The sequence below is a fragment of the Humulus lupulus genome, chromosome 3 (genome assembly GCF_963169125.1).
Source record: "Humulus lupulus chromosome 3, drHumLupu1.1, whole genome shotgun sequence".
In the NCBI taxonomy this organism is placed as follows: Eukaryota; Viridiplantae; Streptophyta; class Magnoliopsida; order Rosales; family Cannabaceae; genus Humulus; species Humulus lupulus.
The window spans coordinates 11,279,026-11,302,893 of NC_084795.1; the positions used below are offsets into that span (position 1 = coordinate 11,279,026).

Genomic DNA, 23,868 nt, shown 5'->3' on the forward strand with positions numbered 1-23,868 from the left:
TAAAAATCCACTTACGGCTCAAAAGTTTGTATTTTTTGTTTTAAATCTTTAAAAACTCATTTATTTCGTTTTCCTTGAGGGGTTAATACCGTGGTCACTAACAAGCAGCGAATAAGAAGTTCCTAGTCAATCCGGGGGAGAAAAGGGAGGACGCACGCGCTCGCTATAAATGAATATTGCGGACCAAACATTCCGGGTGCGATCATACCAGCACTAATGCACCGGATCCCATCAGAACTCCGCAGTTAAGCGTGCTTGGGCGAGAGTAGTACTAGGATGGGTGACCTCCTGGGAAGTCCTCGTGTTGCACCCCTGAAAACATCATTTTTTTTTTCCCTTTAAAAATCCACTTACGGCTCAAAAGTTTGTATTTTTTGTTTTAATTCTTTAAAAACTCATTTATTTCGTTTTCCTTGAGGGGTTAATACCGTGGTCACTAACAAGCAGCGAATAAGAAGTTCCTAGTCAATCCGGGGGAGAAAAGGGAGGACACACGCGCGCGCTATAAATGAATATTGCGGACCAAACATTCCGGGTGCGATCATACCAGCACTAATGCACCGGATCCCATCAGAACTCCGCAGTTAAGCGTGCTTGGGCGAGAGTAGTACTAGGATGGGTGACCTCCTGGGAAGTCCTCGTGTTGCACCCCTGAAAACATCATTTTTTTTTTCCCTTTAAAAATCCACTTACGGCTCAAAAGTTTGTATTTTTTGTTTTAAATCTTTAAAAACTCATTTATTTTGTTTTCCTTGAGGGTTTAATACCGTGGTCACTAACAAGCAGCGACTAAGAAGTTCCTAGTCAATCCGGGGGAGAAAAGGGAGGACACACGCGCTCGCTATAAATGAATATTGCGGACCAAACATTCCGGGTGCGATCATACAAGCACTAATGCACCGGATCCCATCAGAACTCCGCAGTTAAGCGTGCTTGGGCGAGAGTAGTACTAGGATGGGTGACCTCCTGGGAAGTCCTCGTGTTGCACCCCTGAAAACATCATTTTTTTTTTCCCTTTAATAATCAACTTACGGCTCAAAAGTTTGTATTTTTTGTTTTAAATCTTTAAAAACTCATTTATTTCGTTTTCCTTGAGGGGTTAATACCGTGGCCACTAACAAGCAGCGAATAAGAAGTTCCTAGTCAATCCGGGGGAGAAAAGGGAGGACACACGCGCTCGCTATAAATGAATATTGCGGACCAAACATTCCGGGTGCGATCATACCAGCACTAATCCACCGGATCCCATCAGAACTCCGCAGTTAAGCGTGCTTGGGCGAGAGTAGTACTAGGATGGGTGACCTCCTGGGAAGTGCTCGTGTTGCACCCCTGAAAAGATCATTTTTTTTTTTCCTTTAAAAATCCACTTACGGCTCAAAAGTTTGAATTTTTTGTTTTAAATCTTTAAAAACTCATTTATTTCGTTTTCCTTGAGGGGTTAATACCGTGGTCACTAACAAGCAGCGAATAAGAAGTTCCTAGTCAATCCGGGGAAGAAAAGGGAGGACACACGCGCTCGCTATAAATGAATATTGCGGACCAAACATTCCGGGTGCGATCATACCAGCACTAATGCACCGGATCCCATCAGAACTCCGCAGTTAAGCGTGCTTGGGCGAGAGTAGTACTAGGATGGGTGACCTCCTGGGAAGTCCTCGTGTTGCACCCCTGAAAACATCATTTTTTTTTTCCCTTTAAAAATCCACTTACGGCTCAAAAGTTTGTATTTTTTGTTTTAAATCTTTAAAAACTCATTTATTTCGTTTTCCTTGAGGGGTTAATACCGTGGTCACTAACAAGCAGCGAATAAGAAGTTCCTAGTCAATCCGGGGGAGAAAAGGGAGGACACACGAGCTCGCTATAAATGAATATTGCGGACCAAACATTCCGGGTGCGATCATACCAGCACTAATGCACCGGATCCCATCAGAACTCCGCAGTTAAGCGTGCTTGGGCGAGAGTAGTACTAGGATGGGTGACCTCCTGGGAAGTCCTCGTGTTGCACCCCTGAAAACATCATTTTTTTTTTCCCTTTAAAAATCCACTTACGGCTCAAAAGTTTGTATTTTTTGTTTTAAATCTTTAAAAACTCATTTATTTTGTTTTCCTTGAGGGTTTAATACCGTGGTCACTAACAAGCAGCGACTAAGAAGTTCCTAGTCAATCCGGGGGAGAAAAGGGAGGACACACGCGCGCGCTATAAATGAATATTGCGGACCAAACATTCCGGGTGCGATCATACCAGCACTAATGCACCGGATCCCATCAGAACTCCGCAGTTATGCGTGCTTGGGCGAGAGTAGTACTAGGATGGGTGACCTCCTGGGAAGTCCTCGTGTTGCACCACTGAAAACATCATTTTTTTTTCCCTTTAAAAATCCACTTACGGCTCAAAAGTTTGTATTTTTTGTTTTAAATCTTTAAAAACTCATTTATTTCGTTTTCCTTGAGGGGTTAATACCGTGGTCACTAACAAGCAGCGAATAAGAAGTTCCTAGTCAATCCGGGGGAGAAAAGGGAGGACACACGCGCTCGCTATAAATGAATATTGCGGACCAAACATTCCGGGTGCGATCATACCAGCACTAATGCACCGGATCCCATCAGAACTCCGCAGTTAAGCGTGCTTGGGCGAGAGTAGTACTAGGATGGGTGACCTCCTGGGAAGTCCTCGTGTTGCACCCCTGAAAACATCATTTTTTTTTTCCCTTTAAAAATCCACTTACGGCTCAAAAGTTTGTATTTTTTGTTTTAAATCTTTAAAAATTCATTTATTTCGTTTTCCTTAAGGGGTTAATACCGTGGCCACTAACAAGCAGCGAATAAGAAGTTCCTAGTCAATCCGGGGGAGAAAAGGGAGGACACACGCGCTCGCTATAAATGAATATTGCGGACCAAACATTCCGGGTGCGATCATACCAGCACTAATGCACCGGATCCCATCAGAACTCCGCAGTTAAGCGTGCTTGGGCGAGAGTAGTACTAGGATGGGTGACCTCCTGGGAAGTCCTCATGTTGCACCCCTGAAAACATCATTTTTTTTTTCCCTTTAAAAATCCACTTACGGCTCAAAAGTTTGTATTTTTTGTTTTAAATCTTTAAAAACTCATTTATTTCGTTTTCCTTGAGGGGTTAATACCGTGGATACTAACAAGCAGCGAATAAGAAGTTCCTAGTCAATCCGGGGGAGAAAAGGGAGGACACACGCGCTCGCTATAAATGAATATTGCGGACCAAACATTCCGGGTGCGATCATACCAGCACTAATGCACCGGATCCCATCAGAACTCCGCAGTTAAGCGTGCTTGGGCGAGAGTAGTACTAGGATGGGTGACCTCCTGGGAAGTCCTCGTGTTGCACCCCTGAAAACATCATTTTTTTTTTTCCCTTTAAAAATCCACTTACGGCTCAAAAGTTTGTATTTTTTGTTTTAAATCTTTAAAAACTCATTTATTTCGTTTTCCTTGAGGGGTTAATACCGTGGTCACTAACAAGCAGCGAATAAGAAGTTCCTAGTCAATCCGGGGGAGAAAAGGGAGGACACACGCGCTCGCTATAAATGAATATTGCGGACCAAACATTCCGGGTGCGATCATACCAGCACTAATGCACCGGATCCCATCAGAACTCCGCAGTTAAGCGTGCTTGGGCGAGAGTAGTACTAGGATGGGTGACCTCCTGGGAAGTCCTCGTGTTGCACCCCTGAAAACATCATTTTTTTTTTCCCTTTAAAAATCCACTTACGGCTCAAAAGTTTGTATTTTTTGTTTTAAATCTTTAAAAACTCATTTATTTTGTTTTCCTTGAGGGTTTAATACCGTGGTCACTAACAAGCAGCGACTAAGAAGTTCCTAGTCAATCCGGGGGAGAAAAGGGAGGACACACGCGCTCGCTATAAATGAATATTGCGGACCAAACATTCCGGGTGCGATCATACAAGCACTAATGCACCGGATCCCATCAGAACTCCGCAGTTAAGCGTGCTTGGGCGAGAGTAGTACTAGGATGGGTGACCTCCTGGGAAGTCCTCGTGTTGCACCCCTGAAAACATCATTTTTTTTTTCCCTTTAATAATCAACTTACGGCTCAAAAGTTTGTATTTTTTGTTTTAAATCTTTAAAAACTCATTTATTTCGTTTTCCTTGAGGGGTTAATACCGTGGCCACTAACAAGCAGCGAATAAGAAGTTCCTAGTCAATCCGGGGGAGAAAAGGGAGGACACACGCGCTCGCTATAAATGAATATTGCGGACCAAACATTCCGGGAGCGATCATACCAGCACTAATCCACCGGATCCCATCAGAACTCCGCAGTTAAGCGTGCTTGGGCGAGAGTAGTACTAGGATGGGTGACCTCCTGGGAAGTGCTCGTGTTGCACCCCTGAAAAGATCATTTTTTTTTTTCCTTTAAAAATCCACTTACGGCTCAAAAGTTTGAATTTTTTGTTTTAAATCTTTAAAAACTCATTTATTTCGTTTTCCTTGAGGGGTTAATACCGTGGTCACTAACAAGCAGCGAATAAGAAGTTCCTAGTCAATCCGGGGGAGAAAAGGGAGGACACACGAGCTCGCTATAAATGAATATTGCGGACCAAACATTCCGGGTGCGATCATACCAGCACTAATGCACCGGATCCCATCAGAACTCCGCAGTTAAGCGTGCTTGGGCGAGAGTAGTACTAGGATGGGTGACCTCCTGGGAAGTCCTCTTGTTGCACCCCTGAAAACATCATTTTTTTTTTCCCTTTAAAAATCCACTTACGGCTCAAAAGTTTGTATTTTTTGTTTTAAATCTTTAAAAACTCATTTATTTTGTTTTCCTTGAGGGTTTAATACCGTGGTCACTAACAAGCAGCGACTAAGAAGTTCCTAGTCAATCCGGGGGAGAAAAGGGAGGACACACGCGCGCGCTATAAATGAATATTGCGGACCAAACATTCCGGGTGCGATCATACCAGCACTAATGCACCGGATCCCATCAGAACTCCGCAGTTAAGCGTGCTTGGGCGAGAGTAGTACTAGGATGGGTGACCTCCTGGGAAGTCCTCGTGTTGCACCACTGAAAACATCATTTTTTTTTCCCTTTAAAAATCCACTTACGGCTCAAAAGTTTGTATTTTTTGTTTTAAATCTTTAAAAACTCATTTATTTCGTTTTCCTGGAGGGGTTAATACCGTGGTCACTAACAAGCAGCGAATAAGAAGTTCCTAGTCAATCCGGGGGAGAAAAGGGAGGACACACGCGCTCGCTATAAATGAATATTGCGGACCAAACATTCCGGGTGCGATCATACCAGCACTAATGCACCGGATCCCATCAGAACTCCGCAGTTAAGCGTGCTTGGGCGAGAGTAGTACTAGGATGGGTGACCTCCTGGGAAGTCCTCGTGTTGCACCCCTGAAAACATCATTTTTTTTTTCCCTTTAAAAATCCACTTACGGCTCAAAAGTTTGTATTTTTTGTTTTAAATCTTTAAAAACTCATTTATTTCGTTTTCCTTGAGGGGTTAATACCGTGGTCACTAACAAGCAGCGAATAAGAAGTACCTAGTCAATCCGGGGGAGAAAAGGGAGGACACACGCGCGCGCAATAAATGAATATTGCGGACCAAACATTCCGGGTGCGATCATACCAGCACTAATGCACCGGATCCCATCAGAACTCCGCAGTTAAGCGTGCTTGGGCGAGAGTAGTACTAGGATGGGTGACCTCCTGGGAAGTCCTCGTGTTGCACCCCTGAAAACATCATTTTTTTTTTCCCTTTAAAAATCCACTTACGGCTCAAAAGTTTGTATTTTTTGTTTTAAATCTTTAAAAATTCATTTATTTCGTTTTCCTTAAGGGGTTAATACCGTGGTCACTAACAAGCAGCGAATAAGAAGTTCCTAGTCAATCCGGGGGAGAAAAGGGAGGACACACGCGCTCGCTATAAATGAATATTGCGGACCAAACATTCCGGGTGCGATCATACCAGCACTAATGCACCGGATCCCATCAGAACTCCGCAGTTAAGCGTGCTTGGGCGAGAGTAGTACTAGGATGGGTGACCTCCTGGGAAGTCCTCGTGTTGCACCCCTGAAAACATCATTTTTTTTTTCCCTTTAATAATCAACTTACGGCTCAAAAGTTTGTATTTTTTGTTTTAAATCTTTAAAAACTCATTTATTTCGTTTTCCTTGAGGGGTTAATACCGTGGCCACTAACAAGCAGCGAATAAGAAGTTCCTAGTCAATCCGGGGGAGAAAAGGGAGGACACACGCGCTCGCTATAAATGAATATTGCGGACCAAACATTCCGGGAGCGATCATACCAGCACTAATCCACCGGATCCCATCAGAACTCCGCAGTTAAGCGTGCTTGGGCGAGAGTAGTACTAGGATGGGTGACCTCCTGGGAAGTGCTCGTGTTGCACCCCTGAAAAGATCATTTTTTTTTTTCCTTTAAAAATCCACTTACGGCTCAAAAGTTTGAATTTTTTGTTTTAAATCTTTAAAAACTCATTTATTTCGTTTTCCTTGAGGGGTTAATACCGTGGTCACTAACAAGCAGCGAATAAGAAGTTCCTAGTCAATCCGGGGGAGAAAAGGGAGGACACACGAGCTCGCTATAAATGAATATTGCGGACCAAACATTCCGGGTGCGATCATACCAGCACTAATGCACCGGATCCCATCAGAACTCCGCAGTTAAGCGTGCTTGGGCGAGAGTAGTACTAGGATGGGTGACCTCCTGGGAAGTCCTCTTGTTGCACCCCTGAAAACATCATTTTTTTTTTCCCTTTAAAAATCCACTTACGGCTCAAAAGTTTGTATTTTTTGTTTTAAATCTTTAAAAACTCATTTATTTTGTTTTCCTTGAGGGTTTAATACCGTGGTCACTAACAAGCAGCGACTAAGAAGTTCCTAGTCAATCCGGGGGAGAAAAGGGAGGACACACGCGCGCGCTATAAATGAATATTGCGGACCAAACATTCCGGGTGCGATCATACCAGCACTAATGCACCGGATCCCATCAGAACTCCGCAGTTAAGCGTGCTTGGGCGAGAGTAGTACTAGGATGGGTGACCTCCTGGGAAGTCCTCGTGTTGCACCACTGAAAACATCATTTTTTTTTCCCTTTAAAAATCCACTTACGGCTCAAAAGTTTGTATTTTTTGTTTTAAATCTTTAAAAACTCATTTATTTCGTTTTCCTGGAGGGGTTAATACCGTGGTCACTAACAAGCAGCGAATAAGAAGTTCCTAGTCAATCCGGGGGAGAAAAGGGAGGACACACGCGCTCGCTATAAATGAATATTGCGGACCAAACATTCCGGGTGCGATCATACCAGCACTAATGCACCGGATCCCATCAGAACTCCGCAGTTAAGCGTGCTTGGGCGAGAGTAGTACTAGGATGGGTGACCTCCTGGGAAGTCCTCGTGTTGCACCCCTGAAAACATCATTTTTTTTTTCCCTTTAAAAATCCACTTACGGCTCAAAAGTTTGTATTTTTTGTTTTAAATCTTTAAAAACTCATTTATTTCGTTTTCCTTGAGGGGTTAATACCGTGGTCACTAACAAGCAGCGAATAAGAAGTTCCTAGTCAATCCGGGGGAGAAAAGGGAGGACACACGCGCGCGCAATAAATGAATATTGCGGACCAAACATTCCGGGTGCGATCATACCAGCACTAATGCACCGGATCCCATCAGAACTCCGCAGTTAAGCGTGCTTGGGCGAGAGTAGTACTAGGATGGGTGACCTCCTGGGAAGTCCTCGTGTTGCACCCCTGAAAACATCATTTTTTTTTTCCCTTTAAAAATCCACTTACGGCTCAAAAGTTTGTATTTTTTGTTTTAAATCTTTAAAAATTCATTTATTTCGTTTTCCTTAAGGGGTTAATACCGTGGTCACTAACAAGCAGCGAATAAGAAGTTCCTAGTCAATCCGGGGGAGAAAAGGGAGGACACACGCGCTCGCTATAAATGAATATTGCGGACCAAACATTCCGGGTGCGATCATACCAGCACTAATGCACCGGATCCCATCAGAACTCCGCAGTTAAGCGTGCTTGGGCGAGAGTAGTACTAGGATGGGTGACCTCCTGGGAAGTCCTCGTGTTGCACCCCTGAAAACATCATTTTTTTTTTCCCTTTAAAAATCCACTTACGGCTCAAAAGTTTGTATTTTTTTGTTTTAAATCTTTAAAAACTCATTTATTTCGTTTTCCTTGAGGGGTTAATACCGTGGATACTAACAAGCAGCGAATAAGAAGTTCCTAGTCAATCCGGGGGAGAAAAGGGAGGACACACGCGCTCGCTATAAATGAATATTGCGGACCAAACATTCCGGGTGCGATCATACCAGCACTAATGCACCGGATCCCATCAGAACTCCGCAGTTAAGCGTGCTTGGGCGAGAGTAGTACTAGGATGGGTGACCTCCTGGGAAGTGCTCGTGTTGCACCCCTGAAAAGATCATTTTTTTTTTTCCTTTAAAAATCCACTTACGGCTCAAAAGTTTGAATTTTTTGTTTTAAATCTTTAAAAACTCATTTATTTCGTTTTCCTTGAGGGGTTAATACCGTGGTCACTAACAAGCAGCGAATAAGAAGTTCCTAGTCAATCCGGGGAAGAAAAGGGAGGACACACGCGCTCGCTATAAATGAATATTGCGGACCAAACATTCCGGGTGCGATCATACCAGCACTAATGCACCGGATCCCATCAGAACCCCGCAGTTAAGCGTGCTTGGGAGAGAGTAGTACTAGGATGGGTGACCTCCTGGGAAGTCCTCGTGTTGCACCCCTGAAAACATCATTTTTTTTTTTCCCTTTAAAAATCCACTTACGGCTCAAAAGTTTGTATTTTTTGTTTTAAATCTTTAAAAACTCATTTATTTCGTTTTCCTTGAGGGGTTAATACCGTGGTCACTAACAAGCAGCGAATAAGAAGTTCCTAGTCAATCCGGGGGAGAAAAGGGAGGACACACGCGCTCGCTATAAATGAATATTGCGGACCAAACATTCCGGGTGCGATCATACCAGCACTAATGCACCGGATCCCATCAGAACTCCGCAGTTAAGCGTGCTTGGGCGAGAGTAGTACTAGGATGGGTGACCTCCTGGGAAGTCCTCTTGTTGCACCCCTGAAAACATCATTTTTTTTTTCCCTTTAAAAATCCACTTACGGCTCAAAAGTTTGTATTTTTTGTTTTAAATCTTTAAAAACTCATTTATTTTGTTTTCCTTGAGGGTTTAATACCGTGGTCACTAACAAGCAGCGACTAAGAAGTTCCTAGTCAATCCGGGGGAGAAAAGGGAGGACACACGCGCGCGCTATAAATGAATATTGCGGACCAAACATTCCGGGTGCGATCATACCAGCACTAATGCACCGGATCCCATCAGAACTCCGCAGTTAAGCGTGCTTGGGCGAGAGTAGTACTAGGATGGGTGACCTCCTGGGAAGTCCTCGTGTTGCACCACTGAAAACATCATTTTTTTTTCCCTTTAAAAATCCACTTACGGCTCAAAAGTTTGTATTTTTTGTTTTAAATCTTTAAAAACTCATTTATTTCGTTTTCCTGGAGGGGTTAATACCGTGGTCACTAACAAGCAGCGAATAAGAAGTTCCTAGTCAATCCGGGGGAGAAAAGGGAGGACACACGCGCTCGCTATAAATGAATATTGCGGACCAAACATTCCGGGTGCGATCATACCAGCACTAATGCACCGGATCCCATCAGAACTCCGCAGTGAAGCGTGCTTGGGCGAGAGTAGTACTAGGATGGGTGACCTCCTGGGAAGTCCTCGTGTTGCACCCCTGAAAACATCATTTTTTTTTTCCCTTTAAAAATCCACTTACGGCTCAAAAGTTTGTATTTTTTGTTTTAAATCTTTAAAAACTCATTTATTTCGTTTTCCTTGAGGGGTTAATACCGTGGTCACTAACAAGCAGCGAATAAGAAGTTCCTAGTCAATCCGGGGGAGAAAAGGGAGGACACACGCGCGCGCAATAAATGAATATTGCGGACCAAACATTCCGGGTGCGATCATACCAGCACTAATGCACCGGATCCCATCAGAACTCCGCAGTTAAGCGTGCTTGGGCGAGAGTAGTACTAGGATGGGTGACCTCCTGGGAAGTCCTCGTGTTGCACCCCTGAAAACATCATTTTTTTTTTCCCTTTAAAAATCCACTTACGGCTCAAAAGTTTGTATTTTTTGTTTTAAATCTTTAAAAATTCATTTATTTCGTTTTCCTTAAGGGGTTAATACCGTGGTCACTAACAAGCAGCGAATAAGAAGTTCCTAGTCAATCCGGGGGAGAAAAGGGAGGACACACGCGCTCATTATAAATGAATATTGCGGACCAAACATTCCGGGTGCGATCATACCAGCACTAATGCACCGGATCCCATCAGAACTCCGCAGTTAAGCGTGCTTGGGCGAGAGTAGTACTAGGATGGGTGACCTCCTGGGAAGTCCTCGTGTTGCACCCCTGAAAACATCATTTTTTTTTTCCCTTTAAAAATCCACTTACGGCTCAAAAGTTTGTATTTTTTGTTTTAAATCTTTAAAAACTCATTTATTTCGTTTTCCTTGAGGGGTTAATACCGTGGATACTAACAAGCAGCGAATAAGAAGTTCCTAGTCAATCCGGGGGAGAAAAGGGAGGACACACGCGCTCGCTATAAATGAATATTGCGGACCAAACATTCCGGGTGCGATCATACCAGCACTAATGCACCGGATCCCATCAGAACTCCGCAGTTAAGCGTGCTTGGGCGAGAGTAGTACTAGGATGGGTGACCTCCTGGGAAGTGCTCGTGTTGCACCCCTGAAAAGATCATTTTTTTTTTTCCTTTAAAAATCCACTTACGGCTCAAAAGTTTGAATTTTTTGTTTTAAATCTTTAAAAACTCATTTATTTCGTTTTCCTTGAGGGGTTAATACCGTGGTCACTAACAAGCAGCGAATAAGAAGTTCCTAGTCAATCCGGGGAAGAAAAGGGAGGACACACGCGCTCGCTATAAATGAATATTGCGGACCAAACATTCCGGGTGCGATCATACCAGCACTAATGCACCGGATCCCATCAGAACCCCGCAGTTAAGCGTGCTTGGGAGAGAGTAGTACTAGGATGGGTGACCTCCTGGGAAGTCCTCGTGTTGCACCCCTGAAAACATCATTTTTTTTTTTCCCTTTAAAAATCCACTTACGGCTCAAAAGTTTGTATTTTTTGTTTTAAATCTTTAAAAACTCATTTATTTCGTTTTCCTTGAGGGGTTAATACCGTGGTCACTAACAAGCAGCGAATAAGAAGTTCCTAGTCAATCCGGGGGAGAAAAGGGAGGACACACGCGCTCGCTATAAATGAATATTGCGGACCAAACATTCCGGGTGCGATCATACCAGCACTAATGCACCGGATCCCATCAGAACTCCGCAGTTAAGCGTGCTTGGGCGAGAGTAGTACTAGGATGGGTGACCTCCTGGGAAGTCCTCGTGTTGCACCCCTGAAAACATCATTTTTTTTTTCCCTTTAAAAATCCACTTACGGCTCAAAAGTTTTTATTTTTTGTTTTAAATCTTTAAAAACTCATTTATTTTGTTTTCCTTGAGGGTTTAATACCGTGGTCACTAACAAGCAGCGACTAAGAAGTTCCTAGTCAATCCGGGGGAGAAAAGGGAGGACACACGCGCTCGCTATAAATGAATATTGCGGACCAAACATTCCGGGTGCGATCATACCAGCACTAATGCACCGGATCCCATCAGAACTCCGCAGTTAAGCGTGCTTGGGCGAGAGTAGTACTAGGATGGGTGACCTCCTGGGAAGTCCTCGTGTTGCACCCCTGAAAACATCATTTTTTTTTTCCCTTTAAAAATCCACTTACGGCTCAAAAGTTTTTATTTTTTGTTTTAAATCTTTAAAAACTCATTTATTTTGTTTTCCTTGAGGGTTTAATACCGTGGTCACTAACAAGCAGCGACTAAGAAGTTCCTAGTCAATCCGGGGGAGAAAAGGGAGGACACACGCGCTCGCTATAAATGAATATTGCGGACCAAACATTCCGGGTGCGATCATACCAGCACTAATCCACCGGATCCCATCAGAACTCCGCAGTTAAGCGTGCTTGGGCGAGAGTAGTACTAGGATGGGTGACCTCCTGGGAAGTCCTCGTGTTGCACCCCTGAAAACATCATTTTTTTTTTCCCTTTAATAATCAACTTACGGCTCAAAAGTTTGTATTTTTTGTTTTAATTCTTTAAAAACTCATTTATTTCGTTTTCCTTGAGGGGTTAATACCGTGGCCACTAACAAGCAGCGAATAAGAAGTTCCTAGTCAATCCGGGGGAGAAAAGGGAGGACACACGCGCTCGCTATAAATGAATATTGCGGACCAAACATTCCGGGTGCGATCATACCAGCACTAATCCACCGGATCCCATCAGAACTCCGCAGTTAAGCGTGCTTGGGCGAGAGTAGTACTAGGATGGGTGACCTCCTGGGAAGTCCTCGTGTTACACCCCTGAAAACATCATTTTTTTTTTCCCTTTAAAAATCCACTTACGGCTCAAAAGTTTGTATTTTTTGTTTTAAATCTTTAAAAACTCATTTATTTCGTTTTCCTTGAGGGGTTAATACCGTGGTCACTAACAAGCAGCGTATAAGAAGTTCCTAGTCAATCCGGGGGAGAAAAGGGAGGACACACGCGCTCGCTATAAATGAATATTGCGGACCAAACATTCCGGGTGCGATCATACAAGCACTAATGCACCGGATCCCATCAGAACTCCGCAGTTAAGCGTGCTTGGGCGAGAGTAGTACTAGGATGGGTGACCTCCTGGGAAGTCCTCGTGTTGCACCCCTGAAAACATCATTTTTTTTTTCCCTTTAAAAATCCACTTACGGCTCAAAAGTTTGTATTTTTTGTTTTAAATCTTTAAAAACTCATTTATTTCGTTTTCCTTGAGGGGTTAATACCGTGGTCACTAACAAGCAGCGAATAAGAAGTTCCTAGTCAATCCGGGGGAGAAAAGGGAGGACACACGCGCTCGCTATAAATGAATATTGCGGACCAAACATTCCGGGTGCGATCATACCAGCACTAATCCACCGGATCCCATCAGAACTCCGCAGTTAAGCGTGCTTGGGCGAGAGTAGTACTAGGATGGGTGACCTCCTGGGAAGTCCTCGTGTTGCACCCCTGAAAACATCATTTTTTTTTCCCTTTAAAAATCCACTTACGGCTCAAAAGTTTGTATTTTTTGTTTTAAATCTTTAAAAACTCATTTATTTCGTTTTCCTTGAGGGGTTAATACCGTGGTCACTAACAAGCAGCGAATAAGAAGTTCCTAGTCAATCCGGGAAAGAAAAGGGAGGACACATGCGCTCGCTATAAATGAATATTGCGGACCAAACATTCCGGGTGCGATCATACCAGCACTAATGCACAGGATCCCATCAGAACTCCGCAGTTAAGCGTGCTTGGGCGAGAGTAGTACTAGGATGGGTGACCTCCTGGGAAGTCCTCGTGTTGCACCCCTGAAAACATCATTTTTTTTTTCCCTTTAAAAATCCACTTACGGCTCAAAAGTTTGTATTTTTTGTTTTAAATCTTTAAAAACTCATTTATTTCGTTTTCCTTGAGGGGTTAATACCGTGGTCACTAACAAGCAGCGAATAAGAAGTTCCTAGTCAATCCGGGGGAGAAAAGGGAGGACACACGCCCTCGCTATAAATGAATATTGCGGACCAAACATTCCGGGTGCGATCATACCAGCACTAACGCACCAGATCCCATCAGAACTCCGCAGTTAAGCGTGCTTGGGCGAGAGTAGTACTAGGATGGGTGACCTCCTGGGAAGTCCTCGTGTTGCACCCCTGAAAACATCATATTTTTTTTTCCCTTTAAAAATCCACTTACGGCTCAAAAGTTTGTATTTTTTGTTTTAAATCTTTAAAAACTCATTTATTTCGTTTTCCTTGAGGGGTTAATACCGTGGTCACTAACAAGCAGCGAATAAGAAGTTCCTAGTCAATCCGGGGGAGAAAAGGGAGGACACACGCGCTCGCTATAAATGAATATTGCGGACCAAACATTCCGGGTGCGATCATACCAGCACTAATGCACCGGATCCCATCAGAACTCCGCAGTTAAGCGTGCTTGGGCGAGAGTAGTACTAGGATGGGTGACCTCCTGGGAAGTCCTCGTGTTGCACCCCTGAAAACATCATTTTTTTTTTCCCTTTAAAAATCCACTTACGGCTCAAAAGTTTGTATTTTTTGTTTTAAATCTTTAAAAACTCATTTATTTCGTTTTCCTTGAGGGGTTAATACCGTGGTCACTAACAAGCAGCGAATAAGAAGTTCCTAGTCAATCCGGGGGAGAAAAGGGAGGACACACGCGCGCGCTATAAATGAATATTGCGGACCAAACATTCCGGGTGCGATCATACCAGCACTAATGCACCAGATCCCATCAGAACTCCGCAGTTAAGCGTGCTTGGGCGAGAGTAGTACTAGGATGGGTGACCTCCTGGGAAGTCCTCGTGTTGCACCCCTGAAAACATCATTTTTTTTTTCCCTTTAAAAATCCACTTACGGCTCAAAAGTTTGTATTTTTTGTTTTAAATCTTTAAAAACTCATTTATTTCGTTTTCCTTGAGGGGTTAATACCGTGGCCACTAACAAGCAGCGAATAAGAAGTTCCTAGTCAATCCGGGGGAGAAAAGGGAGGACACACGCGCTCGCTATAAATGAATATTGCGGACCAAACATTCCGGGTGCGATCATACCAGCACTAATGCACCGGATCCCATCAGAACTCCGCAGTTAAGCGTGCTTGGGCGAGAGTAGTACTAGGATGGGTGACCTCCTGGGAAGTCCTCGTGTTGCACCCCTGAAAACATCATTTTTTTTTTCCCTTTAAAAATCCACTTACGGCTCAAAAGTTTGTATTTTTTGTTTTAAATCTTTAAAAACTCATTTATTTCGTTTTCCTTGAGGGGTTAATACCGTGGATACTAACAAGCAGCGAATAAGAAGTTCCTAGTCAATCCGGGGGAGAAAAGGGAGGACACACGCGCGCGCTATAAATGAATATTGCGGGACAAACATTCCGGGTGCGATCATACCAGCACTAATGCACCGGATCCCATCAGAACTCCGCAGTTAAGCGTGCTTGGGCGAGAGTAGTACTAGGATGGGTGACCTCCTGGGAAGTGCTCGTGTTGCACCCCTGAAAAGATCATTTTTTTTTTCCTTTAAAAATCCACTTACGGCTCAAAAGTTTGAATTTTTTGTTTTAAATCTTTAAAAACTCATTTATTTCGTTTTCCTTGAGGGGTTAATACCGTGGTCACTAACAAGCAGCGAATAAGAAGTTCCTAGTCAATCCGGGGGAGAAAAGGGAGGACACACGCGCTCGCTATAAATGAATATTGCGGACCAAACATTCCGGGTGCGATCATACCAGCACTAATGCACCGGATCCCATCAGAACTCCGCAGTTAAGCGTGCTTGGGCGAGAGTAGTACTAGGATGGGTGACCTCCTGGGAAGTCCTCGTGTTGCACCCCTGAAAACATCATTTTTTTTTTCCCTTTAAAAATCCACTTACGGCTCAAAAGTTTGTATTTTTTGTTTTAAATCTTTAAAAACTCATTTATTTCGTTTTCCTTGAGGGGTTAATACCGTGGATACTAACAAGCAGCGAATAAGAAGTTCCTAGTCAATCCGGGGGAGAAAAGGGAGGACACACGCGCTCGCTATAAATGAATATTGCGGGACAAACATTCCGGGTGCGATCATACCAGCACTAATGCACCGGATCCCATCAGAACTCCGCAGTTAAGCGTGCTTGGGCGAGAGTAGTACTAGGATGGGTGACCTCCTGGGAAGTGCTCGTGTTGCACCCCTGAAAAGATCATTTTTTTTTTCCTTTAAAAATCCACTTACGGCTCAAAAGTTTGAATTTTTTGTTTTAAATCTTTAAAAACTCATTTATTTCGTTTTCCTTGAGGGGTTAATACCGTGGTCACTAACAAGCAGCGAATAAGAAGTTCCTAGTCAATCCGGGGAAGAAAAGGGAGGACACACGCGCTCGCTATAAATGAATATTGCGGACCAAACATTCCGGGTGCGATCATACCAGCACTAATGCACCGGATCCCATCAGAACTCCGCAGTTAAGCGTGCTTGGGCGAGAGTAGTACTAGGATGGGTGACCTCCTGGGAAGTCCTCGTGTTGCACCCCTGAAAACATCATCTTTTTTTTTCCCTTTAAAAATCCACTTACGGCTCAAAAGTTTGTATTTTTTGTTTTAAATCTTTAAAAACTCATTTATTTCGTTTTCCTTGAGGGGTTAATACCGTGGTCACTAACAAGCAGCGAATAAGAAGTTCCTAGTCAATCCGGGGGAGAAAAGGGAGGACATACGCGCTCGCTATAAATGAATATTGCGGACCAAACATTCCGGGTGCGATCATACCAGCACAAATGCACCGGATCCCATCAGAACTCCGCAGTTAAGCGTGCTTGGGCGAGAGTAGTACTAGGATGGGTGACCTCCTGGGAAGTCCTCGTGTTGCACCCCTGAAAACATCATTTTTTTTTTCCCTTTAAAAATCCACTTACGGCTCAAAAGTTTGTATTTTTTGTTTTAAATCTTTAAAAACTCATTTATTTCGTTTTCCTTGAGGGGTTAATACCGTGGTCACTAACAAGCAGCGAATAAGAAGTTCCTAGTCAATCCGGGGGAGAAAAGGGAGGACACACGCGCTCGCTATAAATGAATATTGCGGACCAAACATTCCGGGTGCGATCATACCAGCACTAATGCACTGGATCCCATCAGAACTCCGCAGTTAAGCGTGCTTGGGCGAGAGTAGTACTAGGATGGGTGACCTCCTGGGAAGTCCTCGTGTTGCACCCCTGAAAACATCATTTTTTTTTTCCCTTTAAAAATCCACTTACGGCTCAAAAGTTTGTATTTTTTGTTTTAAATCTTTAAAAACTCATTTATTTCGTTTTCCTTGAGGGGTTAATACCGTGGTCACTAACAAGCATCGAATAAGAAGTTCCTAGTCAATCCGGGGGAGAAAAGGGAGGACACACGCGCTCGCTATAAATGAATATTGCGGGACAGACATTCCGGGTGCGATCATACCAGCACTAATGCACCGGATCCCATCAGAACTCCGCAGTTAAGCGTGCTTGGGCGAGAGTAGTACTAGGATGGGTGACCTCCTGGGAAGTGCTCGTGTTGCACCCCTGAAAAGATCATTTTTTTTTTTCCTTTAAAAATCCACTTACGGCTCAAAAGTTTGAATTTTTTGTTTTAAATCTTTAAAAACTCATTTATTTCGTTTTCCTTGAGGGGTTAATACCGTGGTCACTAACAAGCAGCGAATAAGAAGTTCCTAGTAAATCCGGGGAAGAAAAGGGAGGACACACGCGCTCGCTATAAATGAATATTGCGGACCAAACATTCCGGGTGCGATCATACCAGCACTAATGCACCGGATCCCATCAGAACTCCGCAGTTAAGCGTGCTTGGGCGAGAGTAGTACTAGGATGGGTGACCTCCTGGGAAGTCCTCGTGTTGCACCCCTGAAAACATCATTTTTTTTTTCCCTTTAAAAATCCACTTACGGCTCAAAAGTTTGTATTTTTTGTTTTAAATCTTTAAAAACTCATTTATTTCGTTTTCCTTGAGGGGTTAATACCGTGGCCACTAACAAGCAGCGAATAAGAAGTTCCTAGTCAATCCGGGGGAGAAAAGGGAGGACACACGCGCTCGCTATAAATGAATATTGCGGACCAAACATTCCGGGTGCGATCATACCAGCACTAATGCACCGGATCCCATCAGAACTCCGCAGTTAAGCGTGCTTGGGCGAGAGTAGTACTAGGATGGGTGACCTCCTGGGAAGTCCTCGTGTTGCACCCCTGAAAACATCATTTTTTTTTTCCCTTTAAAAATCCACTTACGGCTCAAAAATTTGTATTTTTTGTTTTAAATCTTTAAAAACTCATTTATTTCGTTTTCCTTGAGGGGTTAATACCGTGGATACTAACAAGCAGCGAATAAGAAGTTCCTAGTCAATCCGGGGGAGAAAAGGGAGGACACACGCGCTCGCTATAAATGAATATTGCGGGACAAACATTCCGGGTGCGATCATACCAGCACTAATGCACCGGATCCCATCAGAACTCCGCAGTTAAGCGTGCTTGGGCGAGAGTAGTACTAGGATGGGTGACCTCCTGGGAAGTGCTCGTGTTGCACCCCTGAAAAGATCATTTTTTTTTTTCCTTTAAAAATCCACTTACGGCTCAAAAGTTTGAATTTTTTGTTTTAAATCTTTAAAAACTCATTTATTTCGTTTTCCTTGAGGGGTTAATACCGTGGTCACTAACAAGCAGCGAATAAGAAGTTCCTAGTCAATCCGGGGAAGAAAAGGGAGGACACACGCGCTCGCTATAAATGAATATTGCGGACCAAACATTCCGGGTGCGATCATACCAGAACTAATGCACCGGATCCCATCAGAACTCCGCAGTTAAGCGTGCTTGGGCGAGAGTAGTACTAGGATGGGTGACCTCCTGGGAAGTCCTCGTGTTGCACCCCTGAAAACATCATTTTTTTTTTCCCTTTAAAAATCCACTTACGGCTCAAAAGTTTGTATTTTTTGTTTTAAATCTTTAAAAACTCATTTATTTCGTTTTCCTTGAGGGGTTAATACCGTGGCCACTAACAAGCAGCGAATAAGAAGTTCCTAGTCAATCCGGGGGAGAAAAGGGAGGACACACGCGCTCGCTATAAATGAATATTGCGGACCAAACATTCCGGGTGCGATCATACCAGCACTAATGCACCGGATCCCATCAGAACTCCGCAGTTAAGCGCGCTTGGGCGAGAGTAGTACTAGGATGGGTGACCTCCTGGGAAGTCCTCGTGTTGCACCCCTGAAAACATCATTTTTTTTTTCCCTTTAAAAATCCACTTACGGCTCAAAAGTTTGTATTTTTTGTTTTAAATCTTTAAAAACTCATTTATTTCGTTTTCCTTGAGGGGTTAATACCGTGGATACTAACAAGCAGCGAATAAGAAGTTCCTAGTCAATCCGGGGGAGAAAAGGGAGGACACACGCGCGCGCTATAAATGAATATTGCGGGACAAACATTCCGGGTGCGATCATACCAGCACTAATGCACCGGATCCCATCAGAACTCCGCAGTTAAGCGTGCTTGGGCGAGAGTAGTACTAGGATGGGTGACCTCCTGGGAAGTGCTCGTGTTGCACCCCTGAAAAGATCATTTTTTTTTTCCTTTAAAAATCCACTTACGGCTCAAAAGTTTGAATTTTTTGTTTTAAATCTTTAAAAACTCATTTATTTCGTTTTCCTTGAGGGGTTAATACCGTGGTCACTAACAAGCAGCGAATAAGAAGTTCCTAGTCAATCCGGGGGAGAAAAGGGAGGACACACGCGCTCGCTATAAATGAATATTGCGGACCAAACATTCCGGGTGCGATCATACCAGCACTAATGCACCGGATCCCATCAGAACTCCGCAGTTAAGCGTGCTTGGGCGAGAGTAGTACTAGGATGGGTGACCTCCTGGGAAGTCCTCGTGTTGCACCCCTGAAAACATCATTTTTTTTTTCCCTTTAAAAATCCACTTACGGCTCAAAAGTTTGTATTTTTTGTTTTAAATCTTTAAAAACTCATTTATTTCGTTTTCCTTGAGGGGTTAATACCGTGGATACTAACAAGCAGCGAATAAGAAGTTCCTAGTCAATCCGGGGGAGAAAAGGGAGGACACACGCGCTCGCTATAAATGAATATTGCGGGACAAACATTCCGGGTGCGATCATACCAGCACTAATGCACCGGATCCCATCAGAACTCCGCAGTTAAGCGTGCTTGGGCGAGAGTAGTACTAGGATGGGTGACCTCCTGGGAAGTGCTCGTGTTGCACCCCTGAAAAGATCATTTTTTTTTTCCTTTAAAAATCCACTTACGGCTCAAAAGTTTGAATTTTTTGTTTTAAATCTTTAAAAACTCATTTATTTCGTTTTCCTTGAGGGGTTAATACCGTGGTCACTAACAAGCAGCGAATAAGAAGTTCCTAGTCAATCCGGGGAAGAAAAGGGAGGACACACGCGCTCGCTATAAATGAATATTGCGGACCAAACATTCCGGGTGCGATCATACCAGCACTAATGCACCGGATCCCATCAGAACTCCGCAGTTAAGCGTGCTTGGGCGAGAGTAGTACTAGGATGGGTGACCTCCTGGGAAGTCCTCGTGTTGCACCCCTGAAAACATCATCTTTTTTTTTCCCTTTAAAAATCCACTTACGGCTCAAAAGTTTGTATTTTTTGTTTTAAATCTTTAAAAACTCATTTATTTCGTTTTCCTTGAGGGGTTAATACCGTGGTCACTAACAAGCAGCGAATAAGAAGTTCCTAGTCAATCCGGGGGAGAAAAGGGAGGACACACGCGCTCGCTATAAATGAATATTGCGGACCAAACATTCCGGGTGCGATCATACCAGCACAAATGCACCGGATCCCATCAGAACTCCGCAGTTAAGCGTGCTTGGGCGAGAGTAGTACTAGGATGGGTGACCTCCTGGGAAGTCCTCGTGTTGCACCCCTGAAAACATCATTTTTTTTTTCCCTTTAAAAATCCACTTACGGCTCAAAAGTTTGTATTTTTTGTTTTAAATCTTTAAAAACTCATTTATTTCGTTTTCCTTGAGGGGTTAATACCGTGGTCACTAACAAGCAGCGAATAAGAAGTTCCTAGTCAATCCGGGGGAGAAAAGGGAGGACACACGCGCTCGCTATAAATGAATATTGCGGACCAAACATTCCGGGTGCGATCATACCAGCACTAATGCACTGGATCCCATCAGAACTCCGCAGTTAAGCGTGCTTGGGCGAGAGTAGTACTAGGATGGGTGACCTCCTGGGAAGTCCTCGTGTTGCACCCCCGAAAACATCATTTTTTTTTCCCTTTAAAAATCCACTTACGGCTCAAAAGTTTGTATTTTTTGTTTTAAATCTTTAAAAACTCATTTATTTCGTTTTCCTTGAGGGGTTAATACCGTGGTCACTAACAAGCAGCGAATAAGAAGTTCCTAGTCAATCCGGGGGAGAAAAGGGAGGACACACGCGCTCGCTATAAATGAATATTGCGGGACAGACATTCCGGGTGCGATCATACCAGCACTAATGCACCGGATCCCATCAGAACTCCGCAGTTAAGCGTGCTTGGGCGAGAGTAGTACTAGGATGGGTGACCTCCTGGGAAGTGCTCGTGTTGCACCCCTGAAAAGATCATTTTTTTTTTTCCTTTAAAAATCCACTTACGGCTCAAAAGTTTGAATTTTTTGTTTTAAATCTTTAAAAACTCATTTATTTCGTTTTCCTTGAGGGGTTAATACCGTGGTCACTAACAAGCAGCGAATAAGAAGTTCCTAGTAAATCCGGGGAAGAAAAGGGAGGACACACGCGCTCGCTATAAATGAATATTGCGGACCAAACATTCCGGGTGCGATCATACCAGCACTAATGCACCGGATCCCATCAGAACTCCGCAGTTAAGCGTGCTTGGGCGAGAGTAGTACTAGGATGGGTGACCTCCTGGGAAGTCCTCGTGTTGCACCCCTGAAAACATCATTTTTTTTTTCCCTTTAAAAATCCACTTACGGCTCAAAAGTTTGTATTTTTTGTTTTAAATCTTTAAAAACTCATTTATTTCGTTTTCCTTGAGGGGTTAATACCGTGGCCACTAACAAGCAGCGAATAAGAAGTTCCTAGTCAATCCGGGGGAGAAAAGGGAGGACACACGCGCTCGCTATAAATGAATATTGCGGACCAAACATTCCGGGTGCGATCATACCAGCACTAATGCACCGGATCCCATCAGAACTCCGCAGTTAAGCGTGCTTGGGCGAGAGTAGTACTAGGATGGGTGACCTCCTGGGAAGTCCTCGTGTTGCACCCCTGAAAACATCATTTTTTTTTTCCCTTTAAAAATCCACTTACGGCTCAAAAGTTTGTATTTTTTGTTTTAAATCTTTAAAAACTCATTTATTTCGTTTTCCTTGAGGGGTTAATACCGTGGATACTAACAAGCAGCGAATAAGAAGTTCCTAGTCAATCCGGGGGAGAAAAGGGAGGACACACGCGCTCGCTATAAATGAATATTGCGGGACAAACATTCCGGGTGCGATCATACCAGCACTAATGCACCGGATCCCATCAGAACTCCGCAGTTAAGCGTGCTTGGGCGAGAGTAGTACTAGGATGGGTGACCTCCTGGGAAGTGCTCGTGTTGCACCCCTGAAAAGATCATTTTTTTTTTTCCTTTAAAAATCCACTTACGGCTCAAAAGTTTGAATTTTTTATTTTAAATCTTTAAAAACTCATTTATTTCGTTTTCCTTGAGGGGTTAATACCGTGGTCACTAACAAGCAGCGAATAAGAAGTTCCTAGTCAATCCGGGGAAGAAAAGGGAGGACACACGCGCTCGCTATAAATGAATATTGCGGACCAAACATTCCGGGTGCGATCATACCAGAACTAATGCACCGGATCCCATCAGAACTCCGCAGTTAAGCGTGCTTGGGCGAGAGTAGTACTAGGATGGGTGACCTCCTGGGAAGTCCTCGTGTTGCACCCCTGAAAACATCATTTTTTTTTTCCCTTTAAAAATCCACTTACGGCTCAAAAGTTTGTATTTTTTGTTTTAAATCTTTAAAAACTCATTTATTTCGTTTTCCTTGAGGGGTTAATACCGTGGTCACTAACAAGCAGCGAATAAGAAGTTCCTAGTCAATCCGGGGGAGAAAAGGGAGGACACACGCGCTCGCTATAAATGAATATTGCGGACCAAACATTCCGGGTGCGATCATACCAGCACTAATGCACCGGATCCCATCAGAACTCCGCAGTTAAGCGTGCTTGGGCGAGAGTAGTACTAGGATGGGTGACCTCCTGGGAAGTCCTCGTGTTGCACCCCTGAAAACATCATTTTTTTTTCCCTTTAAAAATCTACTTACGGCTCAAAAGTTTGTATTTTTTGTTTTAAATCTTTAAAAACTCATTTATTTCGTTTTCCTTGAGGGGTTAATACCGTGGTCACTAACAAGCAGCGAATAAGAAGTTCCTAGTCAATCCGGGGGAGAAAAGGGAGGACACACGCGCTCGCTATAAATGAATATTGCGGGACAGACATTCCGGGTGCGATCATACCAGCACTAATGCACCGGATCCCATCAGAACTCCGCAGTTAAGCGTGCTTGGGCGAGAGTAGTACTAGGATGGGTGACCTCCTGGGAAGTGCTCGTGTTGCACCCCTGAAAAGATCATTTTTTTTTTTCCTTTAAAAATCCACTTACGGCTCAAAAGTTTGAATTTTTTGTTTTAAATCTTTAAAAACTCATTTATTTCGTTTTCCTTGAGGGGTTAATACCGTGGTCACTAACAAGCAGCGAATAAAAAGTTCCTAGTCAATCCGGGGAAGAAAAGGGAGGACACACGCGCTCGCTATAAATGAATATTGCGGACCAAACATTCCGGGTGCGATCATACCAGCACTAATGCACCGGATCCCATCAGAACTCCGCAGTTAAGCGTGCTTAGGCGAGAGTAGTACTAGGATGGGTGACCTCCTGGGAAGTCCTCGTGTTGCACCCCTGAAAACATCATTTTTTTTTTCCCTTTAAAAATCCACTTACGGCTCAAAAGTTTGTATTTTTTGTTTTAAATCTTTAAAAACTCATTTATTTCGTTTTCCTTGAGGGGTTAATACCGTGGTCACTAACAAGCAGCGAATAAGAAGTTCCTAGTCAATCCGGGGGAGAA

At 43.7% G+C, this 23,868-nt stretch overlaps 70 non-coding genes across 70 annotated transcripts; all 70 read left to right on the forward strand.

Moving 5' to 3' along the window:
- Positions 1-194: 194 nt before the first annotated feature.
- Positions 195-313, forward strand: LOC133828700 (5S ribosomal RNA). Its single transcript, XR_009891301.1, has one exon. It is a non-coding gene; the product is annotated as a 5S ribosomal RNA (ribosomal RNA).
- A 220-nt stretch (positions 314-533) lies between these two features.
- On the forward strand, positions 534-652 carry LOC133828701 (5S ribosomal RNA). Its single transcript, XR_009891302.1, has one exon. It is a non-coding gene; the product is annotated as a 5S ribosomal RNA (ribosomal RNA).
- A 220-nt stretch (positions 653-872) lies between these two features.
- LOC133826680 (5S ribosomal RNA) lies at positions 873-991 on the forward strand. Its single transcript, XR_009889392.1, has one exon. It is a non-coding gene; the product is annotated as a 5S ribosomal RNA (ribosomal RNA).
- Positions 992-1,211: 220 nt separating this feature from the next.
- On the forward strand, positions 1,212-1,330 carry LOC133826508 (5S ribosomal RNA). Its single transcript, XR_009889225.1, has one exon. It is a non-coding gene; the product is annotated as a 5S ribosomal RNA (ribosomal RNA).
- A 220-nt stretch (positions 1,331-1,550) lies between these two features.
- LOC133828702 (5S ribosomal RNA) lies at positions 1,551-1,669 on the forward strand. The gene has a single exon (XR_009891303.1). It is a non-coding gene; the product is annotated as a 5S ribosomal RNA (ribosomal RNA).
- Positions 1,670-1,889: 220 nt separating this feature from the next.
- Positions 1,890-2,008, forward strand: LOC133828703 (5S ribosomal RNA). Its single transcript, XR_009891304.1, has one exon. It is a non-coding gene; the product is annotated as a 5S ribosomal RNA (ribosomal RNA).
- Positions 2,009-2,228: 220 nt separating this feature from the next.
- LOC133826945 (5S ribosomal RNA) lies at positions 2,229-2,347 on the forward strand. The gene has a single exon (XR_009889649.1). It is a non-coding gene; the product is annotated as a 5S ribosomal RNA (ribosomal RNA).
- Positions 2,348-2,566: 219 nt separating this feature from the next.
- Positions 2,567-2,685, forward strand: LOC133828704 (5S ribosomal RNA). The gene has a single exon (XR_009891305.1). It is a non-coding gene; the product is annotated as a 5S ribosomal RNA (ribosomal RNA).
- Positions 2,686-2,905: 220 nt separating this feature from the next.
- Positions 2,906-3,024, forward strand: LOC133826605 (5S ribosomal RNA). The gene has a single exon (XR_009889320.1). It is a non-coding gene; the product is annotated as a 5S ribosomal RNA (ribosomal RNA).
- A 220-nt stretch (positions 3,025-3,244) lies between these two features.
- LOC133828707 (5S ribosomal RNA) lies at positions 3,245-3,363 on the forward strand. Its single transcript, XR_009891307.1, has one exon. It is a non-coding gene; the product is annotated as a 5S ribosomal RNA (ribosomal RNA).
- Positions 3,364-3,584: 221 nt separating this feature from the next.
- On the forward strand, positions 3,585-3,703 carry LOC133828708 (5S ribosomal RNA). The gene has a single exon (XR_009891308.1). It is a non-coding gene; the product is annotated as a 5S ribosomal RNA (ribosomal RNA).
- A 220-nt stretch (positions 3,704-3,923) lies between these two features.
- LOC133826681 (5S ribosomal RNA) lies at positions 3,924-4,042 on the forward strand. The gene has a single exon (XR_009889393.1). It is a non-coding gene; the product is annotated as a 5S ribosomal RNA (ribosomal RNA).
- Positions 4,043-4,262: 220 nt separating this feature from the next.
- LOC133826793 (5S ribosomal RNA) lies at positions 4,263-4,381 on the forward strand. The gene has a single exon (XR_009889502.1). It is a non-coding gene; the product is annotated as a 5S ribosomal RNA (ribosomal RNA).
- Positions 4,382-4,601: 220 nt separating this feature from the next.
- LOC133826708 (5S ribosomal RNA) lies at positions 4,602-4,720 on the forward strand. Its single transcript, XR_009889420.1, has one exon. It is a non-coding gene; the product is annotated as a 5S ribosomal RNA (ribosomal RNA).
- A 220-nt stretch (positions 4,721-4,940) lies between these two features.
- On the forward strand, positions 4,941-5,059 carry LOC133826442 (5S ribosomal RNA). Its single transcript, XR_009889162.1, has one exon. It is a non-coding gene; the product is annotated as a 5S ribosomal RNA (ribosomal RNA).
- A 219-nt stretch (positions 5,060-5,278) lies between these two features.
- On the forward strand, positions 5,279-5,397 carry LOC133828709 (5S ribosomal RNA). The gene has a single exon (XR_009891309.1). It is a non-coding gene; the product is annotated as a 5S ribosomal RNA (ribosomal RNA).
- Positions 5,398-5,617: 220 nt separating this feature from the next.
- On the forward strand, positions 5,618-5,736 carry LOC133828710 (5S ribosomal RNA). The gene has a single exon (XR_009891310.1). It is a non-coding gene; the product is annotated as a 5S ribosomal RNA (ribosomal RNA).
- Positions 5,737-5,956: 220 nt separating this feature from the next.
- On the forward strand, positions 5,957-6,075 carry LOC133828711 (5S ribosomal RNA). The gene has a single exon (XR_009891311.1). It is a non-coding gene; the product is annotated as a 5S ribosomal RNA (ribosomal RNA).
- Positions 6,076-6,295: 220 nt separating this feature from the next.
- LOC133826794 (5S ribosomal RNA) lies at positions 6,296-6,414 on the forward strand. The gene has a single exon (XR_009889503.1). It is a non-coding gene; the product is annotated as a 5S ribosomal RNA (ribosomal RNA).
- A 220-nt stretch (positions 6,415-6,634) lies between these two features.
- Positions 6,635-6,753, forward strand: LOC133826709 (5S ribosomal RNA). Its single transcript, XR_009889421.1, has one exon. It is a non-coding gene; the product is annotated as a 5S ribosomal RNA (ribosomal RNA).
- A 220-nt stretch (positions 6,754-6,973) lies between these two features.
- LOC133826443 (5S ribosomal RNA) lies at positions 6,974-7,092 on the forward strand. The gene has a single exon (XR_009889163.1). It is a non-coding gene; the product is annotated as a 5S ribosomal RNA (ribosomal RNA).
- Positions 7,093-7,311: 219 nt separating this feature from the next.
- On the forward strand, positions 7,312-7,430 carry LOC133825887 (5S ribosomal RNA). Its single transcript, XR_009888631.1, has one exon. It is a non-coding gene; the product is annotated as a 5S ribosomal RNA (ribosomal RNA).
- A 220-nt stretch (positions 7,431-7,650) lies between these two features.
- Positions 7,651-7,769, forward strand: LOC133825888 (5S ribosomal RNA). Its single transcript, XR_009888632.1, has one exon. It is a non-coding gene; the product is annotated as a 5S ribosomal RNA (ribosomal RNA).
- Positions 7,770-7,989: 220 nt separating this feature from the next.
- LOC133825889 (5S ribosomal RNA) lies at positions 7,990-8,108 on the forward strand. Its single transcript, XR_009888633.1, has one exon. It is a non-coding gene; the product is annotated as a 5S ribosomal RNA (ribosomal RNA).
- Positions 8,109-8,329: 221 nt separating this feature from the next.
- On the forward strand, positions 8,330-8,448 carry LOC133826211 (5S ribosomal RNA). The gene has a single exon (XR_009888941.1). It is a non-coding gene; the product is annotated as a 5S ribosomal RNA (ribosomal RNA).
- A 220-nt stretch (positions 8,449-8,668) lies between these two features.
- On the forward strand, positions 8,669-8,787 carry LOC133827181 (5S ribosomal RNA). Its single transcript, XR_009889879.1, has one exon. It is a non-coding gene; the product is annotated as a 5S ribosomal RNA (ribosomal RNA).
- Positions 8,788-9,008: 221 nt separating this feature from the next.
- LOC133826711 (5S ribosomal RNA) lies at positions 9,009-9,127 on the forward strand. The gene has a single exon (XR_009889423.1). It is a non-coding gene; the product is annotated as a 5S ribosomal RNA (ribosomal RNA).
- A 220-nt stretch (positions 9,128-9,347) lies between these two features.
- On the forward strand, positions 9,348-9,466 carry LOC133826444 (5S ribosomal RNA). Its single transcript, XR_009889164.1, has one exon. It is a non-coding gene; the product is annotated as a 5S ribosomal RNA (ribosomal RNA).
- A 219-nt stretch (positions 9,467-9,685) lies between these two features.
- LOC133826258 (5S ribosomal RNA) lies at positions 9,686-9,804 on the forward strand. Its single transcript, XR_009888986.1, has one exon. It is a non-coding gene; the product is annotated as a 5S ribosomal RNA (ribosomal RNA).
- A 220-nt stretch (positions 9,805-10,024) lies between these two features.
- Positions 10,025-10,143, forward strand: LOC133825890 (5S ribosomal RNA). The gene has a single exon (XR_009888634.1). It is a non-coding gene; the product is annotated as a 5S ribosomal RNA (ribosomal RNA).
- Positions 10,144-10,363: 220 nt separating this feature from the next.
- LOC133825891 (5S ribosomal RNA) lies at positions 10,364-10,482 on the forward strand. Its single transcript, XR_009888635.1, has one exon. It is a non-coding gene; the product is annotated as a 5S ribosomal RNA (ribosomal RNA).
- A 220-nt stretch (positions 10,483-10,702) lies between these two features.
- LOC133826212 (5S ribosomal RNA) lies at positions 10,703-10,821 on the forward strand. Its single transcript, XR_009888942.1, has one exon. It is a non-coding gene; the product is annotated as a 5S ribosomal RNA (ribosomal RNA).
- Positions 10,822-11,041: 220 nt separating this feature from the next.
- LOC133827182 (5S ribosomal RNA) lies at positions 11,042-11,160 on the forward strand. Its single transcript, XR_009889880.1, has one exon. It is a non-coding gene; the product is annotated as a 5S ribosomal RNA (ribosomal RNA).
- A 221-nt stretch (positions 11,161-11,381) lies between these two features.
- Positions 11,382-11,500, forward strand: LOC133825893 (5S ribosomal RNA). The gene has a single exon (XR_009888637.1). It is a non-coding gene; the product is annotated as a 5S ribosomal RNA (ribosomal RNA).
- A 220-nt stretch (positions 11,501-11,720) lies between these two features.
- Positions 11,721-11,839, forward strand: LOC133825894 (5S ribosomal RNA). Its single transcript, XR_009888638.1, has one exon. It is a non-coding gene; the product is annotated as a 5S ribosomal RNA (ribosomal RNA).
- Positions 11,840-12,059: 220 nt separating this feature from the next.
- Positions 12,060-12,178, forward strand: LOC133826268 (5S ribosomal RNA). The gene has a single exon (XR_009888995.1). It is a non-coding gene; the product is annotated as a 5S ribosomal RNA (ribosomal RNA).
- Positions 12,179-12,398: 220 nt separating this feature from the next.
- Positions 12,399-12,517, forward strand: LOC133826718 (5S ribosomal RNA). Its single transcript, XR_009889430.1, has one exon. It is a non-coding gene; the product is annotated as a 5S ribosomal RNA (ribosomal RNA).
- A 220-nt stretch (positions 12,518-12,737) lies between these two features.
- Positions 12,738-12,856, forward strand: LOC133826682 (5S ribosomal RNA). The gene has a single exon (XR_009889394.1). It is a non-coding gene; the product is annotated as a 5S ribosomal RNA (ribosomal RNA).
- A 220-nt stretch (positions 12,857-13,076) lies between these two features.
- LOC133826269 (5S ribosomal RNA) lies at positions 13,077-13,195 on the forward strand. The gene has a single exon (XR_009888996.1). It is a non-coding gene; the product is annotated as a 5S ribosomal RNA (ribosomal RNA).
- A 219-nt stretch (positions 13,196-13,414) lies between these two features.
- On the forward strand, positions 13,415-13,533 carry LOC133826539 (5S ribosomal RNA). Its single transcript, XR_009889256.1, has one exon. It is a non-coding gene; the product is annotated as a 5S ribosomal RNA (ribosomal RNA).
- A 220-nt stretch (positions 13,534-13,753) lies between these two features.
- LOC133826425 (5S ribosomal RNA) lies at positions 13,754-13,872 on the forward strand. The gene has a single exon (XR_009889146.1). It is a non-coding gene; the product is annotated as a 5S ribosomal RNA (ribosomal RNA).
- Positions 13,873-14,093: 221 nt separating this feature from the next.
- On the forward strand, positions 14,094-14,212 carry LOC133825896 (5S ribosomal RNA). Its single transcript, XR_009888639.1, has one exon. It is a non-coding gene; the product is annotated as a 5S ribosomal RNA (ribosomal RNA).
- Positions 14,213-14,432: 220 nt separating this feature from the next.
- Positions 14,433-14,551, forward strand: LOC133826395 (5S ribosomal RNA). Its single transcript, XR_009889118.1, has one exon. It is a non-coding gene; the product is annotated as a 5S ribosomal RNA (ribosomal RNA).
- A 220-nt stretch (positions 14,552-14,771) lies between these two features.
- LOC133825897 (5S ribosomal RNA) lies at positions 14,772-14,890 on the forward strand. Its single transcript, XR_009888640.1, has one exon. It is a non-coding gene; the product is annotated as a 5S ribosomal RNA (ribosomal RNA).
- Positions 14,891-15,110: 220 nt separating this feature from the next.
- LOC133826213 (5S ribosomal RNA) lies at positions 15,111-15,229 on the forward strand. The gene has a single exon (XR_009888943.1). It is a non-coding gene; the product is annotated as a 5S ribosomal RNA (ribosomal RNA).
- A 219-nt stretch (positions 15,230-15,448) lies between these two features.
- Positions 15,449-15,567, forward strand: LOC133825898 (5S ribosomal RNA). Its single transcript, XR_009888641.1, has one exon. It is a non-coding gene; the product is annotated as a 5S ribosomal RNA (ribosomal RNA).
- Positions 15,568-15,787: 220 nt separating this feature from the next.
- Positions 15,788-15,906, forward strand: LOC133826214 (5S ribosomal RNA). Its single transcript, XR_009888944.1, has one exon. It is a non-coding gene; the product is annotated as a 5S ribosomal RNA (ribosomal RNA).
- A 219-nt stretch (positions 15,907-16,125) lies between these two features.
- Positions 16,126-16,244, forward strand: LOC133825899 (5S ribosomal RNA). Its single transcript, XR_009888642.1, has one exon. It is a non-coding gene; the product is annotated as a 5S ribosomal RNA (ribosomal RNA).
- A 221-nt stretch (positions 16,245-16,465) lies between these two features.
- Positions 16,466-16,584, forward strand: LOC133826167 (5S ribosomal RNA). The gene has a single exon (XR_009888898.1). It is a non-coding gene; the product is annotated as a 5S ribosomal RNA (ribosomal RNA).
- Positions 16,585-16,804: 220 nt separating this feature from the next.
- Positions 16,805-16,923, forward strand: LOC133826280 (5S ribosomal RNA). The gene has a single exon (XR_009889006.1). It is a non-coding gene; the product is annotated as a 5S ribosomal RNA (ribosomal RNA).
- A 220-nt stretch (positions 16,924-17,143) lies between these two features.
- LOC133826215 (5S ribosomal RNA) lies at positions 17,144-17,262 on the forward strand. The gene has a single exon (XR_009888945.1). It is a non-coding gene; the product is annotated as a 5S ribosomal RNA (ribosomal RNA).
- A 220-nt stretch (positions 17,263-17,482) lies between these two features.
- On the forward strand, positions 17,483-17,601 carry LOC133825900 (5S ribosomal RNA). The gene has a single exon (XR_009888643.1). It is a non-coding gene; the product is annotated as a 5S ribosomal RNA (ribosomal RNA).
- Positions 17,602-17,821: 220 nt separating this feature from the next.
- On the forward strand, positions 17,822-17,940 carry LOC133825901 (5S ribosomal RNA). The gene has a single exon (XR_009888644.1). It is a non-coding gene; the product is annotated as a 5S ribosomal RNA (ribosomal RNA).
- Positions 17,941-18,160: 220 nt separating this feature from the next.
- LOC133826216 (5S ribosomal RNA) lies at positions 18,161-18,279 on the forward strand. Its single transcript, XR_009888946.1, has one exon. It is a non-coding gene; the product is annotated as a 5S ribosomal RNA (ribosomal RNA).
- Positions 18,280-18,499: 220 nt separating this feature from the next.
- Positions 18,500-18,618, forward strand: LOC133826491 (5S ribosomal RNA). Its single transcript, XR_009889208.1, has one exon. It is a non-coding gene; the product is annotated as a 5S ribosomal RNA (ribosomal RNA).
- Positions 18,619-18,838: 220 nt separating this feature from the next.
- Positions 18,839-18,957, forward strand: LOC133826468 (5S ribosomal RNA). Its single transcript, XR_009889186.1, has one exon. It is a non-coding gene; the product is annotated as a 5S ribosomal RNA (ribosomal RNA).
- Positions 18,958-19,177: 220 nt separating this feature from the next.
- LOC133826217 (5S ribosomal RNA) lies at positions 19,178-19,296 on the forward strand. The gene has a single exon (XR_009888947.1). It is a non-coding gene; the product is annotated as a 5S ribosomal RNA (ribosomal RNA).
- Positions 19,297-19,515: 219 nt separating this feature from the next.
- On the forward strand, positions 19,516-19,634 carry LOC133825902 (5S ribosomal RNA). Its single transcript, XR_009888645.1, has one exon. It is a non-coding gene; the product is annotated as a 5S ribosomal RNA (ribosomal RNA).
- Positions 19,635-19,854: 220 nt separating this feature from the next.
- LOC133826219 (5S ribosomal RNA) lies at positions 19,855-19,973 on the forward strand. Its single transcript, XR_009888949.1, has one exon. It is a non-coding gene; the product is annotated as a 5S ribosomal RNA (ribosomal RNA).
- A 219-nt stretch (positions 19,974-20,192) lies between these two features.
- Positions 20,193-20,311, forward strand: LOC133825903 (5S ribosomal RNA). The gene has a single exon (XR_009888646.1). It is a non-coding gene; the product is annotated as a 5S ribosomal RNA (ribosomal RNA).
- A 221-nt stretch (positions 20,312-20,532) lies between these two features.
- Positions 20,533-20,651, forward strand: LOC133826168 (5S ribosomal RNA). Its single transcript, XR_009888899.1, has one exon. It is a non-coding gene; the product is annotated as a 5S ribosomal RNA (ribosomal RNA).
- A 220-nt stretch (positions 20,652-20,871) lies between these two features.
- LOC133826281 (5S ribosomal RNA) lies at positions 20,872-20,990 on the forward strand. The gene has a single exon (XR_009889007.1). It is a non-coding gene; the product is annotated as a 5S ribosomal RNA (ribosomal RNA).
- Positions 20,991-21,209: 219 nt separating this feature from the next.
- Positions 21,210-21,328, forward strand: LOC133826221 (5S ribosomal RNA). The gene has a single exon (XR_009888950.1). It is a non-coding gene; the product is annotated as a 5S ribosomal RNA (ribosomal RNA).
- Positions 21,329-21,548: 220 nt separating this feature from the next.
- On the forward strand, positions 21,549-21,667 carry LOC133825905 (5S ribosomal RNA). The gene has a single exon (XR_009888648.1). It is a non-coding gene; the product is annotated as a 5S ribosomal RNA (ribosomal RNA).
- A 220-nt stretch (positions 21,668-21,887) lies between these two features.
- On the forward strand, positions 21,888-22,006 carry LOC133825906 (5S ribosomal RNA). The gene has a single exon (XR_009888649.1). It is a non-coding gene; the product is annotated as a 5S ribosomal RNA (ribosomal RNA).
- Positions 22,007-22,226: 220 nt separating this feature from the next.
- LOC133826222 (5S ribosomal RNA) lies at positions 22,227-22,345 on the forward strand. Its single transcript, XR_009888951.1, has one exon. It is a non-coding gene; the product is annotated as a 5S ribosomal RNA (ribosomal RNA).
- A 220-nt stretch (positions 22,346-22,565) lies between these two features.
- On the forward strand, positions 22,566-22,684 carry LOC133826492 (5S ribosomal RNA). The gene has a single exon (XR_009889209.1). It is a non-coding gene; the product is annotated as a 5S ribosomal RNA (ribosomal RNA).
- Positions 22,685-22,904: 220 nt separating this feature from the next.
- LOC133825907 (5S ribosomal RNA) lies at positions 22,905-23,023 on the forward strand. Its single transcript, XR_009888650.1, has one exon. It is a non-coding gene; the product is annotated as a 5S ribosomal RNA (ribosomal RNA).
- Positions 23,024-23,242: 219 nt separating this feature from the next.
- Positions 23,243-23,361, forward strand: LOC133826223 (5S ribosomal RNA). The gene has a single exon (XR_009888952.1). It is a non-coding gene; the product is annotated as a 5S ribosomal RNA (ribosomal RNA).
- A 220-nt stretch (positions 23,362-23,581) lies between these two features.
- LOC133826550 (5S ribosomal RNA) lies at positions 23,582-23,700 on the forward strand. Its single transcript, XR_009889267.1, has one exon. It is a non-coding gene; the product is annotated as a 5S ribosomal RNA (ribosomal RNA).
- Positions 23,701-23,868: the final 168 nt, after the last annotated feature.